At 40.3% G+C, this 15,747-nt stretch overlaps 1 long non-coding RNA gene across 1 annotated transcript in view; it reads left to right on the forward strand.

Moving 5' to 3' along the window:
* The window catches only part of LOC134324642 (uncharacterized), a 28,170-nt gene extending 13,866 nt beyond the window's left edge, over positions 1 to 14,304 (forward strand). Inside the window, exons 2-3 of the long non-coding RNA XR_010014207.1 lie at positions 13,194 to 13,379; positions 13,520 to 14,304. This is a non-coding gene — a long non-coding RNA (uncharacterized LOC134324642). The remainder of the gene's footprint in view (positions 1 to 13,193; positions 13,380 to 13,519) is intronic.
* Positions 14,305 to 15,747: the final 1,443 nt, after the last annotated feature.

Here is a 15,747-nt window from a genome sequence, read left to right on the forward strand (position 1 = left end):
CTTTATATTATTTGTATTTATTCATAAGCATTTTATAATTGTTTCCACCCTGTTTGCTTCATATAAAGTAATCTCTGATTCCCCTAATTCAGGAGTGTCAAACTCATTTTCACCGAGGGCCACATCTGCATTATGGTCGATTGTAACGTATCCTGATGTGATTGCAGTCGCCTTTTAATTCTTGGACAATTTGTTGGTTTTCTTGGAGGTTAAATTCTGCCAAATGTATATTTATAACGTATATCTACATTTATATTGTCCTTCTTTACCACAGACACGCCTCATAACACAAGAGACGCACCGGTTTCTCTTCCTGAAGCTCAAACTTCTGCTTCAATTTTCTCTTCTTGTACATTCTGGAATTATGTGTAAATATTTCTCATCATCACTTGTTGGAAAACTGCCTCAGTTAAACGCTGATGTAGAAACACCGCCATCTAGTGGCGGGATGTGGTTACTTTGCGGGTCACAAAATCGGCATGTATTGTGGGCATGTACAGTACAGTGTATTTTAAGACAATCATACGTCTATTAAGCTCTCACCGGCCACATAAAATGACGTGGCAGAGCTGAGTTTCGAACCAATGTCAGCTGTGGTGTGCTAGCGTGTTTTACCGCTGTACCTGAGCACCCATACCAACTTTTTAATGGCATTAGCAAAAAAGGTTTTTGGTTGAGTGCGTAGCCACTGATGCGCCACTGCTTTCACATCATCACATAAAAATCTTCTTCCCCTTAAAGCTTCTTTGAACGTCCAAAAAGATGGAAATCAGATGGAGCTAAATCAGGACTATAAGCGTCTCTCAGTCTCACAGACACGAGCGATTACTACAGAACAGAACCAAACAGAACATAACAAAACCAAACAGAACAGAACCAAACAGAACAGAACCAAACAGCACAGAACAAAACAGAACAGAACCAAAAAGGTGGAAATCAGATGGAGCTAAATCCGAGATATAAGCGTCTCTCAGACACGAGTGATTACTACAGAACAGAACCAAACAGAACAGAACCAAACCAAACAGAACAGAACCAAACAGAACAGGACGGAATAGAATAGAACAGAACAGAACCAAACAGAACAGAACCAAAAAGGTGGAAATCAGACGGAGCTAAATCCGGACTATAAGCGTCTCTCAGACACGCCCGATTCCTCCTCCTCCACCCTCACCGAGCAGAACCACAATATACACGTGTGAAGACTTGAGAATTCCTCGTTCTTTGAGGCTCTAGTTCTAGTGTTGAGCTTCCATCATCATGAGTTCAGTGTCTGGTATCTGAATGCACAAACCCCATGCTCGGAAAAGTCGGGACATTTTGTTAAAACGCAGTAGAACAGGAGTTCTATTACAAGCTAATTACCATCTGCAGTCAGTGGCTGGTAGATGTATTACCAACACTAAAAAGAAGAACCTGCGGTTTAAGAAAAATAGATCACTAATGTTTGAATATAGATTTTGTTTGACAGTTCTAGTGCTGACTATAAAACACATGGAAACTAATTAGTTATGAATTACTGCATCATCAGTTTCTCTGCAAAGACCCTCTTAATCACGTCCAAAATAGAAAATAGCCCCGTATTAAACATGCCGTTCACTTATCGTTTCATGAGATGCGAATTAAAATCAATTAGAATTCATATTTATAGTGATTCGATGTTTTCACCACACCGTAAACATAAAAAACCTCATCGCATTCCTTCCACGGTACATCACTACAGGCCGTCTTTCGCTGGTCAGTACTTAGCACCGGCAGCCAAACAGTGTAAACTTCACACTGGTGCCAAAAAGCTCGTTTCCCCGTAGACCTCAACTCAAAACTCAAGCCCACGGTTAAAACAAGACGTTTTACTCTCTGTGTTCTGTTTGTTTTAAACAGACACGTTAAGAAATGCTTATTGATTTTAACTGGGCTGATTTGATCAACTTTACATGTTGAAGATTTGAGACTCAAAGAACTGGACATTGCTGCGCCCATAAATCTTATTGTCCTGGTCACAACACACTAAGCAAAACCTACTGAAATAAATACGGGTTATGCTTATTCAACTCAATTAAATTCCACTTTATTGTCATTATGCCAATAAAGAGTTTATAGAGTATAATGAAACACTGTCAGGCTGCTTCTCCGGCGCAGATATAAGATAACAGGCTGCGCAGTCTGAGGTAATATTATTATACCCTACACTGATCAGCCATAACATTCAAACCAGCTCCATGTTTCTACACTCGCTGTCCATTTTATCAGCTCCACTTACCATATAGAAGCACTTTGTAGTTCTACAATTACTGACTGTAGTCCATCTATTTCTGTACATGCTTTGTTACCCCCTTTCATGCTGTTCTTCAATGGTCAGGGTTGTTAAATATTTGACAAATGCATCAATGATGCAACCATGTTGCTGCAGTCCATCAATCTGTTGGTGTTGTGATGCTTCGTGGTGTGACATGCAAAAACTCCCTCTGCAGCAGTAACAGCATCTTTTGGTTTACCCGCTCTCACAAAACTCGCTCTTTTTTTATCTGCACTTTTGTGTTTTGCTGAACTGGCACCTTCGCAGGTCATGCATTCTGCCTCTTAAGTAGTCCGACCGAGACTAGAAATCCCGGCTGGACGCTTTTAAAGGTTCAAAAAAGAGGACATGTTCAGAAAAGAGGACGTAGGGTTACCCTAATTCTGATGCCAACTTAATTATTGCAATTACCAGAGTAATGACAATGCTAAAGAGATCCCCACATCTACAGTATGCAATATTTACCCAGACTGGCCCAGGAAACCACCAGTATACTCGGTGTGTGCCAGATTCAGACACAGTGTATGCAACAATGAGGCGGGGTTCAAATCTCAAGTAGCACGTGGAGGTGTTGAGGTTTTGTTGATATAAAATGTCACATGAAAAATTCGCCTCTGGAATCTGGACGGTGAGCTGTTAGTTAGAACAGACAGTCCTTCCCCAAACAAAGGCGTGGTCTTTCGGTCATTAATTAGTGATATGGGCTGTACTGCCTGGGCTGTACTTAGGTCCAAGAGCAGGAAGTCTCTGCCAACTTTCTTTCAGAGGATTCAGCGCTTCGGGGTCAACTCTTCCATCTCAGAGGCTTGGGCCACTCTTAGCCAGGGGTGAGGTTGCTGTATGCATTTTGCCCAATTTTCCGCCCAGTCGAGTCATATCCAATTACCTGATGGCATTCTGCTACTTCTCCACTCCTAACCAAAGAGAGCCTTGACTAACCCGCCCCTCTGGCACAAGTACTCGTCTTACGAGTCTTCATTATCCTCGTGTCTGTGCGGATGCCATCGCAGCAGTTATGAAGAATCTTATCTGGCATTCCCACCCTTTCGATGAGCCACTTATTGTCCGTATAGGCTCTCGGATGGCCGGTAGAAGCACTTTGTAGTTTTACAGTTACTGACTGTAGTCCATCTGTTTCTCTGCATGCTTTATTAGCCCCCTTTCATGCTGTTCTTCAATGGTCAGGACCCCCACATGACCCCCACAGAGCAGGTATTATTTAGGTGGTGGATCATTCTCAGCACAGCAGTGACACTGACATGGTGGTGGTGTGTTAGTGTGTGTTGTGCTGGTATGAGTGGATCAGACAGCAGCGCTGCTGGAGTTTTGAAACACCTCACTGTCACTGCTGGACTGAGAATCGTCCACCAACCAAAAATACATCCAGCCAACATCGCCCCGTGGGCAGCATCCTGTGACAACTGATGAAGGTCTAGAAGATGACCGACTCAAACAGCAGCAATAGATGAGCGATCGTCTCTGACTTCACATCTACGAGGTGGACCGACTAGGTAGGAGTGTCTAATAGAGTGGACAGTGAGAGGACACGGTATTTTTAAACTCCAGCAGCGCTGCTGTGTCTAATCCACTCATACCAGCACAACACACACTAACACACCACCACCATGTCAGTGTCACTGCAGTGCTGAGAATCATCCACCACCTAAATAATACCTGCTCTGTGGTGGTCCTGTGGGGGTCCTGACCATTGAAGAACAGCAGGAAAAGGGGCTAATAAGGCATGCAGAGAAACAGATGGACTACAGTCAATAATTGTAGAACTACAAAGTGCTCCTATATGGTAAGTGGAGCTGATAAAATGGACAGTGAGTGTAGAAACAAAGTCTAAAGGTTGTCTAAAGGTTTTAGGGTATAATGGGGTTAAGGTCAAGACATTTAGTTCATCCACACCAACCTTTATCAAATTATGTCCTGATGGACTTTGCTTTGTGTACAGGGATACAGGGATAAGGGCCTTCCACTAATTTTAGCTTGAATAGCTAAATAGCTCGGGAGGGGTGCACATACTTCTGACCTAATCCAGATGAATTTTAATCCAGATAAAGATTTACAGGAGGATTTAAGATGTGTTACCTAGCAGACACAGCTCCAGTAAAGTCTAGAGACATTTCTTATGTCCACTGAAACCGTCATGCCTTCATCTTCAGTTCTTTCTTCCATCAAACCACTTACTAAAACACAGACGCGCGGCTTACTCAAATTTCAAAGCTTGGAAATGATTTTAGCAGCGAGGTTTGACTCTGCCTCTTTGTGGCTCGTCACCTCGCCGTCGTGAGGATGTCTGTGTACTTCAGTGAACCTCAAGGCCACGTCTCTGTCGGGCTCGGTTCAAAATAATGACATGGCGTCTTAGACAGATTTAACTGTCTACCCCCTGTCAAGCGAGTGCACTGCAGTTTAAACTGTGAGACTTCGTATATGACATCTTTTTTCTACAATAGTCATTTGGATATGTTGGATATATATTTGGGTCCATGCTGAGTCTGGTTCCTCTCAAGGTTCCTTCATCTAATTTTAAGAGAGATTTTCCTGCCACTCTCGCCCTCGACTTGCTCAGCAGGAGGTTTTTGGTCTGTCGGTCCTGGATGCTATAAAATTGCTTTGAGACAATGTGTATTGCAAAAAGCACTATACTAATAAATTACACTTGAATATTTTGCATCATGCCGCAGAATAAAGGTGCTGATCTCATTTTAAAGTCCTCTAGCCCAGCGATCCTCGACCTTTTTTGCACCACGGACTGGCAGAGGTGGAGGGATTTAAAATAAGATTAAACGACGAGCATAATGAAAAACACAAAGTGCATAACAATACTGCTCACCTGAAATACGTTTGTGTCAAACACATCAAGAGGAACTGATGAATGTTATTAAAAGATAATCCATTTTTTAATTATTTGATTAATTATTTATTCTTTCTGTGAGGCCCAGTAATAAATGAGCAGTAGCAGTCTGTGGCCCGGTGGTGGGGGACCACTGTTCTATTGTATTGAACCACTTTTTACTTTAGTTCATTTAAAGTCTACATTCAGAATGCTGAACTAGCTCATGCTGTCAAATCACGGCAAGTGTTTTAGATATACGCTGGTACCTTGAAACTCAACGTCAATTGGTTCTGGGACTGGCGTTGAGTTTCGAGGTATTTTTCCCCATCAGGATGTTTGTGAAACCTGTTAATGCGTCCATGGTCCCGTGGAGCTGCAGATATTTTAGTCTCATGTAAAATAATGAGGGTGTTTTTGACCCTTTTACACTGAAAATAACACAAATATAATATAAACACACTGAAATCAAAAGCTGATTCTCACCATTTCTCAGAAGCTCGAGCTGTAACACAAGTTTAAAAGTGAAACAGGAGGAAAATCTAGATAAGCACAGATACATGTGGAGCTGTAACCCTGGATCTGATGCTTATTCCACACTGATGCAGATTCAGCTCAGATTCACACATTTAAAAAAAAAAAACTGAACACATTGTTCGGAGTTTTAGAGAAACGTTGAGTTTAAGGGTGAATCGTTGAGTTACAAGGTACCACTGTCACCTCAAAGCAAGAAGGTCCTGGGTTAGATTCCCAGTTGGAGCGATTTAGGTCTTTTCTGTGTGGTTTGCATGTTCTCCCTGTGTCTGTGAGATACAAAATTGTCCATGACTGTGTTTGATATTAAACTAGAACTGATGAACCTTGTTTAAGCAGTAACTACCTGTCCTGTCATGAATGGAACCAAAGTGTGTGAAACACGACAATAAAATGCTAATAAATACATAATCTAGTTTAAATCTAGTTTTTGCTTTTGACATGATAATTCTGTAAGCTGTAAATTTGATGAAGCTCCATTCCATTAAAGACTAAAGACTAGGGTCTTAAGTGTGTTTTTTCTTTCTAGTGTTCTTCGTGGAACTTGAAATAGCTGAGAGACACATGAGCGATGCCCTGACATTGTAAGTGATACGGCCGTGCCATCCTGAAACAAAACAAGGGCTGCTTTGTGTGATATGCCAGGCTCATAGCGCTCTTCCAGAACACCTGAGAAGCACACGGCATGTGTGACGACACGCCAGCCGTTCTGATCAGCTCCGATACACCGGTAGAAAGGGGAACGTGTGTAGGCTTGAGCTTTTCAGCACGTGTACAGCTTAAGCTATGTGAGAACAGAGGAAACATGATCTGCTCTGTAGTCGCTCATCAAGGCAATTTTGCATCTATCTATCAAACGCAGTGCCCCAAGATCACGCTGCCCTTTTTTTTTCTCACAGGGGGCTTTTCTAAACATCTGAGACAGTAATTGCACCCTTTTGGGGGGCTGTTACAGTAAATCTGTAGAATTGACATGGTGGAAGGGAGGCCATCTCTGTCTCGTTTATAAAAAACAATGTCAGTCAATCGCAGATGAGCCAAAACATTAGAACCACCTGCCTAATATCCAATATCCAAGACATGGGGTGTGTTCAAAAACCTAGTGAGCTGCCTCGCTGTCCTACTGCCTCACAGGCAGCTGCCTCAGTGGACAGGATTCTAATAAGTCATCCACTTATGAGTCAGGTTATTCGAACGCGCTACTTAGACAGTGATAACAGGTCTTTGCTTACTAAGCTAACACAATTAGCGTCATGCCATTCAAACCAATGGGATGAGCTGGCACAATATGCTAGCATGTCAAACAATGTCTCCCTCTGTGTACCAAAAACGCTTAAATTGTCACTGACGAACCCGAACTTGTTATATATAAATATAAATATTATTGTTATTATTATTATTATTATTATTATTATTATTATTATTATTATTAAATCTGTTAATGATAATGATAATAATAATATTATTAATAATAATAGATTTATTAATAATAGAAATAATAATAATAGATTTATTAATGATAATGTTAATAATAATAATAATAGCAATAGTAATAATATGATAATAATAATAATAATATAATGATAATAATAATAATATAATAATAATAATAATAGATTTAATTATAATAATGATAATAATAATAATAATAGTAATAATGATAATAATAATAATATAATGATAATAATAATAATATAATGATAATAATAATAATAATAAATTTAATAATATCAATGCATTTGTTATTTTTATTATTATTAAAATAATAATGAATTTGTTAGTTATTATTAATATAAAATATATTATTGTTAATTTTATTCTTATTATTATTATTAAAATTAATAACAAAAATAATAGAATAAAAAAAGAATGGAGTTATTTTCAAATGTAAATAAATTATCATTGATTTTTTATTAGTATAAACGTGTTATTATTATTATTATTATTATTATTATTGTTATTATTACTACTACTACAATATGTACGTTTCATATTGAGAGCCGTTTCGCACATGTAGAGTCACACACTGATCTCAATTATCCCCCGTCTCTGTGCAGCACCATCAAACAGCTTACGTCTCAGGAGTGCTCACAGGATGACGTAAAATGCTGTCTATGTAGAGAGCGCACTAGGTTTTCGAACACACTCATGGACTTCACGAAGACACCAGAACATACCAGCAAGGCCTTCAAATTCTGTACGTTGTGAGACTACTTTAGCCTAATTCTAGCGTTATCTTTTATTGTTTCGTTTTTAACTGTGTATTATTATTATTACAGTAGCTATAGTGGCGTTCTTCCGCCATACCCTTGCATGTTGACCTTTCCCCTGGTTTTTAGCTTTTCTTTACCTCATGAGCCCTTTTCTACTGCCTGACAGATACGTTTCCAGTGGAGGTTTACTTAAGCTCCAGCTCTCATCTGGAACACCGGGCCCAAGTTATAAAACAGACCTCTCAGCTACTTTACTGCGCTGCCTGAGACGTGATTAATGTCTCGCAAGGACCCTGATTATTGTCTGTGTAACTGGGCTCTTCTTGCCTCCATCATTACAGGCCGCAGAGGCTCCGGCTGTGTTTACTTGGCACGTCAGTGACCCCACTTTGGATTAACAACATCTAGCCAGGCGTACTTGCCAGAAACGGTCTACCTTTTTTTTTCTTCCCCTAGATGTCTTTTCTTTTCGCCATATTCAATAGACGTTACATCGCCAACGTTTGGACATCCGACACCTGAAAATCACATCCAAAACCATGAGTATTAGCATAAGTATTAGCTGCTATAACAGTGTCTCCTCACTTCCAGTGAATCTCAGACCATCGGTGCAGAGGTTTATTATTGTTTCAACACAATAGTATTATTAAGTTAAAAGTCCTGCTGGAAATTTAGTCAAGTTCCTCCCCGAGGTGTTGAATAGTTTTGAGGTGAGCAGGCAGTTTTACTCAGAACTCGGAGAACCTTTTGTTTACGGGCCTCGCTATTCAGAAGAGTAATCATCGTGCTGAAATGAAAACGGGCGTTTTATCGAACCGTTCCCGCAAATTATCCACACACAATCCTCCAGAATGTCATCGCTCGCTTTTGCTTTAGGATTTTTCCTCACTGAAGTTTTGGGAACCATTAATCTTCCACTACGATTCTTTTTTTTCCTTTTTTTTATATAGCACTTTTAACAACAGACGTTGTCTCAAAGCAACTTTACAGAATCCAGGACCGACAGACCAAAAACCGAGGGCAACAGTGGCAGGAAAAACTCCCTTAAAATTACAGGAAGGAACCTTGAGAGGAACCAGGGACCTCCGTTCTCCTCGGGTGGCCTGGAGGATCACTTAAATGAATTACACAACTAAAAGTTATAACTTCTTCATTATTCAGCAAGTCTGCAGTGAGTTCTTTAAATTTTTGGTGCAAACACACCAGGATTCCGTCACATCTAACAGGAGCAGCGTTATTGGCACAACAGCCTTGACTTGCAGGTTTCAACATCAGGGTAAAACAACAGAACATTAAAATGTTAGTGTGAATCGTTAAGAGTAAAATATCAGTTTCACAGAGAGTTTTAGACTCCGACACCCCTAATCATTACAGCATAACTAAAAGGGAGAGCGAGCGGGTAACAAGGTCAATGAGGCTTTCACAGGACGTCAGCGCCCACCTCCCCACCATCATCAAACCTGAGTGATCGGTCAAGAGAGACAGAACGACAGCAACCCAACATCCCTGATCACCACAAGCTTTTATGACCAAGAACCCCCAAGCTCTTCTCCTTTGTCTATAATCGGGGTGGGCAGCTCCGGTCCTAGGGGTCAGAAATCAGGCGCAGCCAGAAGCCAACACACAGCACCAGCAAATCCGACGCCTGGACAGAACGAACGATGCTTAACGTGAAAAATAAAGCGTAACGTGGCTTATTGTACTAAAACACTGAGTGATGAATTTGGGCAGTACAGAGCGCTTATAACCAGTACAGAGCTCTTATAACCAGTACAGAGCACTTATAGCCAGTACAGAGCGCTTATAACCAGTACAGAGCTCTTATAACCAGTACAGAGCACTTATAACCAGTACAGAGCACTTATAACCAGTACAGAGCTCTTATAACCAGTACAGAGCACTTATAACCAGTACTGAGCTGTTATAACCAGTACAGAGCACTTATAACCAGTACAGAGCACTTATAACCAGTACAGAGCTCTTATAACCAGTACAGAGCGCTTATAGCCAGTACAGAGCACTTATAACCAGTACAGAGCTCTTATAACCAGTACAGAGCGCTTATAACCAGTACAGAGCTCTTATAACCAGTACAGAGAGCTTATAACCAGTACAGAGTGCTTATAACCAGTACAGAGCTCTTATAACCAGTACAGAGAGCTTATAACCAGTACAGAGTGCTTATAACCAGTACAGAGCTCTTATAACCAGTACAGAGAGCTTATAACCAGTACAGAGCTCTTATAACCAGTACAGAGCTCTTATAACCAGTACAGAGTGCTTATAACCAGTACAGAGCACTTATAACCAGTACAGAGCGCTTATAACCAGTACAGAGTGCTTATAACCCGTACAGAGCTCTTATAACCAGTACAGAGTGCTTATAACCAGTACAGAGCTCTTATAACCAGTACAGAGCACTTATAACCAGTACAGAGCGCTTATAACCAGTACAGAGCTCTTATAACCAGTACAGAGCACTTATAACCAGTACAGAGCGCTTATAACCAGTACAGAGCGCTTATAACCAGTACAGAGCTCTTATAACCAGTACAGAGCGCTTATAACCAGTAATACCGGAGAGTAATTGAGTGTTCCTGTGTGGTACTGTTAGTACATTCAGCCACGTTACTCTTTATTTAGTTGAAGCTTTTTGTGGATTCAGAACCTGAAGCTGCAGAACCAGCACACGTGAAGTAAATCCAGTTAAACACAGATACATGTGGAGCTGTTGGACTGGGTTTGATGGTTATTTTACACAGATGTTTGTTCGTGTTGTGGAACTTTAGTGACGTTTTATCTCTCGAGTCGAGCGCTGAGCAAATCGGTTATTTGTGCCGAGAGTCGCGGTGAGAGTGAAGCACAAAACGTTTCTCACGTGATGAACTAAAGAAAACAACAACTGAGACAAACACGTCACGTCTTCTTATCACCGACAGCTGATCCACGCTTTTTACATAAAAACCAACATCTGTAACAGCAGCACAAATCCCCACAGTTAATCTACACGCTCCACCATCATGTTACTCTTTACTTTCTTTATGTAACGCCCACCGTTGATGACGCAGGCTCGGTTCCCAAAAACTGGTGGAAACGCGGGTCGGTTCTCTACAAAACACCAAGGTTTGAAGAAACCTGAACAGAACCGGTTCAAGAACCAGAACCTGAGTTCTTCTGGTGGAAAAGCGCTGTTATTTACCAAATCTACATCTGACAAGGAAACGGCTAATTAATGTTCTGTATGACCTTTTCGCTTGTTGGTTTTAAGGTCTTGCTGATTTTTAGGCATTTCTACTTTACAGGAACAGCAGTTCCAGCAGGGAAGCAATTTTACAACTCGACAGTGTAAGGGTAAAACTTATTAAGCGTGTCAGGACGACCCAATCCAGTGCCAGCGTTTGTCCGTGTGTTTGGTTTCATGTACCTTTTCGGAATGGCCCAGAATGTAAAATAAGAGGGATAATTGATCGGTAGTGGTATTACTCTGTGGTACGTGGTCAAACATCAATTCGAGGAACACGTCAAGCACTTTCATTATGTAAAACATCTCTTGAAATTAGATCTGGCACAGAGATACGGTTTTATTCTAGCTGGCTAAGCACTGCTGCAGGGAACATGTTGTACCTCATATTTTCATGTCTGTGAAATCAAACATTACGCTGGCATAGACTTCCATCCTCCGCCTGAATCGATCAGAATCACTCTCGGTTCCCTTGACCTGACCTCTGTTTTGTAGTGCCATCCTAGTGATCCAAGTTGGTAGTCGAGTGACTCTGTATGAGTGTGTGTGTGTTTAGGTTCCAGTGTGCGTGCGACCGTGTGCACATGCCTGCGTGCCAGCTCCGTGCAGTACACACCCAGATCACACGGCGAGCGGCCCCGGCGAGCGGCCCCGGCGAGAGACTCGCTCCATCTGAGCTTATTACCTTTTGGTTTCGATTTCCTGCCGCGTCCCTGCCACCGTGCCACACCTATCGCATGTTTCAGTCAATGAAAGCAGTGTGGCGAAAGGGGGGTTGAAAGGGGCTGAACGGCTAACTTGCACATTTGCACTTTTATCCCTCAGCCCTTGAGCAAGGCCCTTAACCCTCAATTGCTTAGATTGTATACTGTCACAGTACTGTAAGTCGCTTTGGATAAGAGCGTCTGCTAAATCCTGAAAATGTAAGCTTGTTCTTTTTCTGCTCCAGCAGTTTTGTTTTGGTTTGGGCAGATGTGCAATAATGGTAGATCCTGCCAGTGATGACAACAATATAAATAATAATAATAATAATAATAATGGATATAATAATAATGGTTTTATTATTATTATTAATAATAATAATAATAATAATAAGTGATTTATTATTATTAATAATAATAATAATAATATATGTATTATTATTATTAATAATAATAATAATAATGGATTTATTATTATTAATAATAGTAATAATAATAATAATATAAAAAACAAAAACAACAACAAAACCATAATAATACAAATAAATTTATTAATAATAATAATAATAATAATAATGGATTCTTTATTAATAATAATAATAATAATAATAATAATAATATTAATAGATTTAATAATAATAGTAATAATAATAATAACGCCAAACTCACTACTACCCTGATAATGAAGTTGTCAACCAATAGAGTTTCTCTGGCAATGAACCATTTTTTAGGAAGTGACCGCTAAAAAAAGGACTAAAGGATTAATTAAGAGTGTACTTTTTTATTTTATTTTTATTTATTTATTTATGTATTTATTTGTATATTTTTATTTATTTTATTTATTATTTTTATTTTTATGTAAACATTTTTTTTTAAATATATATTAAGAGTGTATTTTTTATTTCTTATTTATTTATTCATGTATTTTATATCCATATTTCATATGTACAGTACATATACATATATATATATATATATATATATATATATATATATATATATATACATACGTATACATTTATTTATTTATTTTTTTATTAATTTCTTTTTTTAATGTAAATATTTAAAATTTTTATATATTAGGAGTGTACATTTTTTTTGGCAGGAAAAAATCTCTTAAAATTACAGAAAGAAACCTTGAGAGGAACCAGACTCAGCGGGGACCTTCATCCTCCTTGGGTTAATAATAATAATAATAATCCTGTCAGTTTGGTGGGTGATTACACTTTCGTAGCAACAGATTTGTCAGTAATTGTATATTTTTAATCTGCACCTACTTCATAAAGTAAGTTATAAGGCCTATAAGCCTGTAAGTTTAGTCACTGGGAGTAAATAAAGTGAAAATGAGCAGGCCCTTATATTACAGAAGGAGGGGAGCAGGAGCAGAGCCCTCAGAAGGATCCTACACGCCAGCTGAATATTTTATGCTTGACCGTGCGTACAGACTGGAACCTGTCGGTAAGTGAAAGCTCTGACTGAATACAGTCAGTGGAGACAGAAGAAAGGAGCTGACACAGCTGTCTGCATAGCTAACAGTAAACCAAGTAAGACCGTGAGTACCAGTGTCAGTAAGGATTGAGATCTTCACTAACTTTTATAAAGACTGTCTAGATAAATATGCCCGTGTGTCTGAGCATGCCCCCAAGGTGACGTCAGAAGGTACCACAGTGAAATCTCACTATTTATACACAGTTTGTTCCTGGAAGCTGACATCGTCTCCAAGCAACTTTACAGAATCCAGGACCGACAGACCAAAAACCTCCTGTTGAGCAGCCGAGGGCGACAGTGGCAGAAAAAACTCCCTTAAAAATACAGGAAGGAACCCTGAGAGGACTCGGCAGGAACCCCCATTCATCTCAGGTGGCCTGGAGGATCATTTGAATAAATAGAATTTACACAATTCATACAAACACAAAACTGAATTTAACTAAAAGTTATAACTAGCAAAAACACGCCAGGTTTCCATCACAACTAGCAGGAGCAGTGGCAGTCCGGACTTGCAGTCTTTAACCTCGGGAGGGTAACCAGGTTCGCGTCAGAACCACCTGGGGGTAAAACATCAGAAAATGGAGTTAAAATGTGAAATCGTTAAGAGTAAAATATCAGTTCTGCAGAGAGTAGCATGAGACTCCGGCTGTAAGGGAGAGCGAGCAGGTAACAAGGTCATGAGGGTTTTCACGGGACATCAGCGCCCACCTCCCCCACCTTCATCAAACCTGAGTGATCGGACAAGACAGACAGAACGACAGCAACCCAACATCCCTGGTCAGCACAAGTTTCTAAGACCTAAAATCCCTAAGCTCTGAGCCTTTGTCTATAATCAGGGTGGGTAGCTCCGGTCCTAGAGGTCAAAGATCATGTGCAGCCAGAAGCCAACACACAGCTGATGATTGTTGATTGCTTTTTTAAACCTTTATAGTAACACTAAATGCACAAAACCATACAACTGCTGCGTTCTCTTTACTGGTTTCCTGTAGCTGCACGTATTCTTGTCTTGTAGGTGTACAGTTGTATTTTTGAGGCTTTTATAAAATTGTGCTTCTGGAGTATAATTAGTGTCTCAGTGGTGCAGGCATTTTTAAAAAGCACTCGTTCCACAATGTGCCTCTAAATGGATGTAACGTTTGGGTGTCATCCAGAGAGAAACCTAATCCTGTGTCGAGTGCCCGGGGCGCGTTGTAATTTCGTCTCATTTGACTATTAAGCTGCGTGAACAGACTTTGATGGTTATACCTGTTATCAGGCTTTCTCGTGTATTCAGGTGCCCCCTCCCCCCGCCCCGCCCTTTCCTAGAATAAGATGAAGGACTGTGCGACCTGCTCGAGTACTAAATGCTGATTGAGATCTAATTGTAAGCTGCCATTTGTGTCTGCAATTTTCTGCTCGGCTTGTCACAGGATCGAGGAGCTCTGAAGGTGCTTATTTGCACTAATTGGTCTTCAGTAGTTGCAGCCTCTCATCTGCCTGCCAGCGAGGCCCAGACCCGGCCTGTCCGGGCACATTTGGCTGTCAGATGATAAAATCTGTTCCAGCTTTTAACCGTTAAGCTCGATGCAGATCCTCGTGGCAGTATATTGTTCTTACGCTCGTCTTCGGAGGAGCTCCGGTGATTGATCTAATCCTCAGAGCAAACTGTATCAGAGCCTGCGGTGGGGTGTCTCCTCACGAGACCGTCGAAATACCAGCCAGCCTGAGCTGTGAATCTCGGAGCAGAGTTTAAATGGTTACTTGGGCAGATGGAAAATAAGTTTTCAAGCTTGGTTGGGCTTTAGATATCGAGCTCTGGTACAACTAAAAACTGTGTTTAGCACAGAGATGGGGACTCGCACACACAGCAACTTCAGACTCAACTCTGACTCGTTTCAAATGACTCGGACTCGACTCGTGACTCACAAAAAATGATTCGTGGACAGCAAAAGTCAGCAACATTAGTTATGTGTGACAATTATATATATATATATATATTCCAACATCATCGTGTCATTTTCTGCTCTCTAATAATAATAATAATAACACTCCGGCCATCTTAACCCGCAACACACACACAATGTGTAAATGTTCCAGCCAGCTTCCGGTGTAGTGATGAAGCGTCGCTCCCTACTTAAAATGGTGGAATACCCTACGTAGTGCACTTCACAGTAACAGATAATGTGAATGGAACGCTACTACAGAATTGGCGCTAATGGTTGAAAGAGCGCTTTCTGAACCAATCAGAGCTTCTGATTGTAATTGTTAGTAAGAAATGCTGTTATTTGCATTCATTCAGTTTGCGTCACACAGACGACGTGGTAATGAAACACTTGATCGGCTTTCTAACGAGTTCCTGTTTTACTTCACAAACAGGAAAAGTTTGGAGGTTTTTAATTATAAGCACATTTACAAAATAACGGATTCTATTCCTAATGGGACAAGTTCATCTG

This window comes from Trichomycterus rosablanca, chromosome 12, assembly GCF_030014385.1.
Source record: "Trichomycterus rosablanca isolate fTriRos1 chromosome 12, fTriRos1.hap1, whole genome shotgun sequence".
Taxonomy (NCBI): Eukaryota; Metazoa; Chordata; class Actinopteri; order Siluriformes; family Trichomycteridae; genus Trichomycterus; species Trichomycterus rosablanca.